Source organism: Scophthalmus maximus, chromosome 19 (genome assembly GCF_022379125.1).
Source record: "Scophthalmus maximus strain ysfricsl-2021 chromosome 19, ASM2237912v1, whole genome shotgun sequence".
Taxonomy (NCBI): Eukaryota; Metazoa; Chordata; class Actinopteri; order Pleuronectiformes; family Scophthalmidae; genus Scophthalmus; species Scophthalmus maximus.
Genome location: NC_061533.1, coordinates 4,107,501 through 4,115,000, shown reverse-complemented (window position 1 = coordinate 4,115,000; position 7,500 = coordinate 4,107,501). Strand labels below are relative to the sequence as shown.

General features: G+C 49.3%; 1 protein-coding gene across 1 annotated transcript in view; it reads left to right on the top strand.

Moving 5' to 3' along the window:
- The window catches only part of hs3st1l2 (heparan sulfate (glucosamine) 3-O-sulfotransferase 1-like 2), a 36,747-nt gene that overhangs the window by 23,377 nt on the left and 5,870 nt on the right, over positions 1–7,500 (top strand). The window lies entirely within an intron of this gene.

Sequence of the window (7,500 nt, the reverse complement as noted above, 5' to 3'; positions counted from 1 at the left end):
TGTGAAGGAGGTCATGTGTGTGGGTTAAGTAGTAGCAAGGCAATTAGGGCCAAGTGCTTGGCCAATCAAAACCACCCCCTGCCAGGCGCCACATGTCCTCTGTGTGTGTGTGTCTGTGTGTGTCTGTGTGTGTGTGTGTGCGTGCGTGCGTTAGAAGAAAGTGCATGCATATGTTTCTGCACATGTAGGGAAATACATTTGTGTATCCACGTGTGTGTGTGTGTGTGGGTGTGTGGGTGTGTGGGTGGGTCAGTGTGACATTGGGATCAAAGAGAGAAAGAAAAGGGAGGATGCACCACCAGTGGCGCTCTGTGAAAGTAGCAGCAGAGCAGCTGCGCTGATTCGAGTGCAGTCCGTCCGCCTCCATCGCAACGTGTTTCGAGTGAGTAAATACACGTGCGTGCATTTGCACCTACGCCTCTACGAGTCACAGTCGGCCTGTTGTGCACATACATACAAATTGCAGAATGTAAAGCAGCCTGCGAGTGAAACTGTGCAGCTACACTTCCTCCCTCATCTGTCGGCTTTCCTCCTCTTAGACATGCGTCGGTGGCGTCATTTTCCAATATGTCACTGTTCGCCAAAGAGTGAGAGTCAACACGTGTAGTTTCAAATGAGACACATTGCACAGTGAGCTGTCGGTGCCTTGCTCAACGTCCGAGGACGGGACGGGATACGATGGCTTGAAACGCTCTCGTCGCCCACCGAGATGCGTTTTTTTGTCGCCAAAGTGTTGATTGAGTGTCACTGAACTGCACTTCCGTTGCCTCGCAATGGTTATCAACCCTAATATCTCATATACCCGACAAACAAAATATTCAAAGTTGCATTCATCGTTTTTTTTCAAGCTTCTAAGGGGCAGAGAAACACTATTTGACAGACGCATAACCACCACGAGTGCAGCCGACGAGGTCGTCCGCCTCTCTGTGTGTCTGTGTCGACTTCACGGCCGCACAGTTGAGACACAACGCAGACAAATCGTGCGTTTTGGGACGACGACGCCACCGGCGGCCAGTTCTATTGGGGGGGTTCATTATTGTCGCTCCGCGCCACACCGACTGTGTCTTCATCTGTAACCAGCGTCGCCCTCCCTCCATCCCGCCCCTGATTCCCTCTCCACAGCTTCTGATCTGTCCCCACCTCCTCACTTTAATAATCTCCTCACTTTCATAATCCCCCCCCCCCCGTCTGCTGCCCAGGTGAGAGGGATCCCACCAGTCGTTGCCATGGTGATCTGCCAGCAGGAGCCCAAACACACCTGATGATGCAGATACACTGTCGCCCTCTCCTCCATCTGTCACTCGCTCGTCTTTACTCCACCCCGCGAACCCTCCCGTTCTACATCAACACACTCCGCTCTGTTCTCTCCATCACCCCCTGACTTGTTGTGGGGGGGGGTTATCTGAAGCCCAAAACAGTATGTAACCCAGAAAAAGAAGAAAAAAAGTCCAGGACCCAGATAATATCTGGGCTCACTGGCCCGTGATGATATTGACCGGGCACAGTTTGCCCGCCCCCATCTGTCGGCTCGCCCTCGTCCCAGACACCCATGAGTACGCAAGCGTGTCACTGCCATGTTCAGCGAACGACGCGGAATTCACCCGTTGACGGCGTCTGTTGCCCCAAAAGCTGCTGACCTTGCCAGTCTGCTGAGAAGGGCACAACCCTAATCCCCCTGATTCTGATCCCCCATATACCACACACACACACACACACACACACACACACACACACACAACTGCCCTGCTCCCGTCCAGTGTCCCGCTTTGCTTCAGGGACAGTTGGGTTAAATCCATTCTGACGGGTCAGGCCCCTCTCACTGTCAAGCCAAGCTGTCACTGTGAGAGAGACCACATATGTTGTGTGTGTGCGTGTATGTGTGTGTGTGTGTGTGTGTGTGTGTGTGTGTGTGTGTGCGTGAGGTCTGTGATGCTGCGGTAAGTAAAAGAAGGTGTTGTCCCTCAAAGGAGTGATCAACCAACTCTCAGAACTAATATCACCACCGCACAACTTTCCAATTAATATTGGTCGAGGGGGTTATGGGCATTTGGGGGAGCTAAACATGACACATGCAACACGCAACAAACAACGCTGTCCATGGTGTTGACGCGACACGACACCGCCGGTCATTCGGATGAGAAAATACAGGAGGGATCAGTTGCAAATAACAAAAAACTAAAAGGAGCTCTCTCCACGGAATGGATGTGAGGTCACCCTGCTTCTTCACCTGCTGTTGCTCCTCCATCAACGGGATGCTTTTTCTGTTGCCATGTCCAGTTGCTTTTCCCAATTCGACTATTCCTCAAGTCCGCCATTTCCATCACCGGGGACCGATGTCGGGAGATGCTATGGGCGTCGTCTGTTCCGCCTTAATGCAGAGCTGAATCAAAAATTGTATTGACTATATACAAGACTATAGAATGCACCAAGGTATGTGGACACAACATCGGCATGCATCTGGTGCGCGGTTCAGTGATGGGCGACGGCGCCCGCCTGGCAGTCGGCGCTCCAGTTGGTCTGGAAGGGGTTAGTTGGGGTTCGACGCGTCGTCAGCCAGATCCCAGCCAAATTAAAAAAGAGAATAAGCGTCCCCCTCGAAAATGTGGCCACAAATTTGGAGGGAGCGTATTGTGTGAAATCTGGTTGATTGTAAGATTTTTCCTTCATCGGAAATCAAACTGCTGTGACGACGCTAGTGAATAACCATGTTTGTTTAATGGGATATTGTGACGATTTCCTGGATTACAACTTGAAACGGTGGCTGATCTGTTTTGCAACGCGAAAGTGGATGGGTGGGTGTGTGAAGTTTGTGTCTGTGTGTGAAAGAGGAGGAGAGAGAGACTCAGAGAAAGATCAAGACACAGAAATACGTGTCTCATCACGTCCCTGACTCATGACCAGGCGTTCTGCAGCAGGCAGGCAGGCAACCGCTCGCTTACCTTTCTAAATCTAAATGTCATTATGTGGTGGTGGGCACTGAGCCTGGCGGTCCATGTAAACACACACACACACACACACACACCAGACAAGCAGACATAAGTGTGGAGTGTATGCCAGGGGAGATGATCAGACGTTCATGCCAAAGGCCTTTTAATTAGAGCAAAATTTACCCACGCGGAAACAGCTTGCTTTTCTATGCATGCACACACAAACACAACGATTCCTTTGATAAAATTGCATTTCCTATTCAGACCCCCACCCCCACCCCCGCCCAGTTCACTTTCGGATAACAAACAACAACAGAACGACACCCATTTCTTCATACGCACACATACGCACACTCCATGCACACGTGGTGAACACGCGCACGGCACATTTTGGCGTTTAAAATGGTTGACCCAGATCTTTGGAACATGCACGGCTGAAGATGCAGGGGGGAGGAGGAGGGGGGTGGGGCAAATGTTTCAGAAGGAGAGGGGAGTTATCTGCGTGTTATGCATGTGTGAGTGAATACGATGATGAGGGGGTGAAAGGGTGGTGGGAGTGCTCACAGAGGATGTTTTTTTTCCCCTTCAGAACGTCTAATTCGAAAACCAGCGGGGGGCTGATGGGTAAAAGACGGACAGACCTCGGCGAAGGTCAGAAGTAAGTCAGAAATAAACGGGGAGGGAAACAGATAAAAGCCTGCAAATACAGATAAAACGACGTGAGCGGAGCGGAGGCTTTCGGGGGGGCAACCTCTCTCCTCTTTCACCGCTGCGTCTGTAAAGTCCACCACACTGATGGCTCACAGGACACAGTTGATTTGCCGCTTCTAGCTGGACACTGCATTGATCGCTTATACATGGCACCTTGCCATCAATCTGTATCTTAATTCCATCCTAGATAAATAGATTACAATGCTGATGCTCGAGTGAACTTAAAGTGGACAGCTAGTAGAAAGGAAATGAATGCACCAATACCGCTTTGTTCTAACAACGATGATTGACGCCGTGGTGTGGGATCACCTGTTGGTCTCTTTTAACCATGACCACAATTGCTACCCTGTTAGGATAGGATAGGAAAGAATAGGACAGGATACAATATTGTAATGATAGGACAGGAGAGAAAAAGATAAGATAGGATAGGATAGGTCCAGACAGGATGTGACGCGATGAGATATTGTAGGGATAGGAAAGGATATGATAGGATAGGATAGGACAGGATAGGATAGGATGAGATATTGTATGGATAGGAAAGGATAGGATAGGATACTGTAGAGATAGGATGGGGTTTTGTAGGGATAGGACCGGACAAGATAGGATAGAATAAGATGAGATATTGTAGGGATAGGATAGGATAAGACCGGAAAGGATAGGATAGGATGAGATATTGTAGGGATAGGATAGGATAAGACCGGAAAGGATAGGATAGGATGGGATATTGTAGGGAGAGGACAGGACCGGACAGGATGGGATAGGATATAGCATAAAGGATAAGACAGGACACGATATGATAGGATGCTAGCCTTTACTATCTTTATTAGGAGAACTTTGTCTTGGCGATTTTTGCCCACAATGTTAGATAGTGCTCAATGACCTTTGGTTGTTGTAACCATGACAACGAGGTTTCCCGTCGACTACTTGTCTAAACCCAAACCATGCTCTTTCCCTCTCACCAAATCGTTTTCATGCTGCGTCAACCCATTCAAACCTTAAGCACAACATCGTCACGCCATGAAACAGATTCATTTTTTTGGCAACCGTTTTGGAAGGAACAGACAAATGATTTAATCTAGAACATGTACACGCACATATAACACCGCTTAGTCTTTTACCTGTGCACATTATAATGTTAACAAAGCCTTCATGACTTTCGGCAGCACAGACAAACTTCTGAGGCAGAGATAAAGAGAGAGGAGGTGGCCCTTGTCAAGACCAACTAGGGCAGTTCTGCCTTCTTCTTCTTCTTCTTCTTCTTCTTCTTCTTCTTCTTCTTCACTTTGAACCTCTCGGGAAAAGATCAAACCTTCCACCTGTGCAGGGAACTTAAGTGTATCTGTCCTCGGGCTCAGTACCTGGCGCAGGGTGCCGGGAGGAGGCGAAGCTCCTCGACTTCAATAGAGACGGGCGAGTTCTTTTCCCCTCTCTCACTCACATCTCATGTTTCTTTCATCTTATCTATGAACTCTGAGAGACCTGGCAGCAGATAGGACACTTTGTTCGGACTTTAAAAAAGAACGATTTTTGTAACATGGTGAGATGGGAAAAGGAGGAAGGGTGGACTTTTTTCTTTGATACATACACTGTCAAACATCACAAACCACCTTCCGTCTTTTTTTTCGTGCAATAACACGGGCTGAGCGCCCGTGGTCCACCCGATTTGGAAGCATGACTGATTGCCGTCTTTCTCGGATGGCTTCATCTATTTTAATATCATGCCCCCCTCCGAGTGTTGGCCATATATCCTCTCCTGGCGGGTAATGGGAACGAGATGGGAAATAGGGACCGGCCTTGTTACAATCCCTTTGTTATTCTGAAAGGCAATCATCTCCGTGGCTGTGATGTATGTGTGCCGTAATCAGCGCGCGTGATTGGTTGAGCGCGGCGCGGGCGGGGTTTGAAGAAGGTATATGGAGACAAACGGAAAAAAAAACGAGAGAGAAAGTGCGGCCCGAGGCGGAAGTTTGCAGGTAAAGAAAGACAAATGGCCGAGGAAATGAAGGTTTGCACCCAGCGAATGAAGAAAAAGGGGAAGGAGAGCAGCGTGTGAACGAGTGACGGATGAGCGGTGGGGGACTGAAGGGAAGGCGAAAAGAAAGGAAGGAGGACAGAGAAAGTTTTATCTGGCTCTTGCAGCCCTGGTGATATGACAGCCTTGGCAATCCACAGCGTTTCACCATTCCACCCCCTACCAGGGACAATCTCTCCTGCTTCCTCACACACACACACACACACACACACACACACACACACACTGTACCTCAGCCCCATCCTGCCTCCCTGCTGCCCCGTCTCCTCCCTCCCTGCCACCCTGTGTATCTCTGTACAGGATAATCCTCACCCCACCCCCCGAATACCATCAGTGGAACAAAAAAAAAGAAGGGGGCCCGGATCACAGGCAGTCGCATGCTGCGCGCTCGCACAAAAGGCAGAAGGCGCGGCACACATGCAGATGAGACGAGATACACACACACACACACACACACACACCAAAACTTATAAGACGTGGGTTCTCTCCCAAAACGCAGCTGAAAGCATCTGCCTTTCACAGATAATTACACCGCCCCTCACCCCTTTTTCTTCCTTTTCTCGTCTCCATCTCCATCTTGCGAGAAACTTGTCAATATGGAAAATCCACGCATCGTCGGCAGTCCTGGCATTGTTGCTGCTGCTGTTGTTGTTGTTGTTGTTGTTGTTGTTGGTTCTGCCCAATCCATGCCGGCTAATGCGAATCACAAGAAGCGATGAGCAGGGAGAGACGAGGGCTTAGCATTGACTCGTGTGAGCCTCATTAGGCAGAAGCTAAGTGGCTAATTTACAGCTTAAATGGTGCTGATAAAAAAGCTGCTCGGCCATTCAGCGGGGCTTATGAATTCCAATATTGTTGAAAAATAAATTCAACGAGCCATACGCGGTGCCGAAACTAAATGTCAAACATTGACATAGGCAGAAAACACATACACAGATGCCAACGATGAGAAGGTTCTCCTTTTTTATAATTCAGTTGTCCTTTTTCATGAAAAAACAATATTGTCTGTGTTTATTTCTAGGAGCGTTGTGTCACAGAGATACAACATTGGAAAATGAGTGCATATGTTTTTCAGGCAATTTTCAACGAGCTGTAATAAGTGAAAAAAGAGCATTGAAGATGAATGAAGGTTCTAGTCACATGTACTTGTTTCTCAACGCCACTTTTCAATCCGTCAAGAGTGTATCGACCCCCCCGAAAATATTCCCGGGGCGGGAAAGGTGCGTTTGTGTTTTATTCATGAGTAGCTAAGAGGCTGCCGCAGGGCATCTCCATCAGCGCGACGCTGGGGGTTGTAGCTGCCGGCCGGCCAAGTGAAACAGGGACGGGTTCGAGACAGGAGTTAGTTGGAGTGGGAGCAGGCTGAGGAGGACGCAGAGGACGAAGGTGAGGGGGTCAAGGAGGACGAGGAGGGAAGGTGAGCGGGAGGGTGGGAGGGGACCAGGTCACGGGGCGAGGTGGGGGCGACTCGACGCCAGGGAAGTATTCCTTTTCACAGAGGCAGTCACAAGGGACTCACGCATGCACCCACTTAACACAAGGCGTGTGTCTGGCTGTGAGGCGCACACACACACACACACACACACACACACACACACACACAAACCTCCTAAAAGATCTGTCTCTTTGTCTCAGTTGCCCCCCGCCCACACAAACACACAAACACACACACACACAAACACACACACACACACACAAACACACACACACAGACACATACTGTACTGTAATTGGCATCAGATGACTGTAGGTGCTCTGAAGTTGGCATTCTGTGTGTGTGTGTGTGTGTGTGTGTGTGTGTGTGTGTGTTTGTGTGCGTGTGTGTGTGTG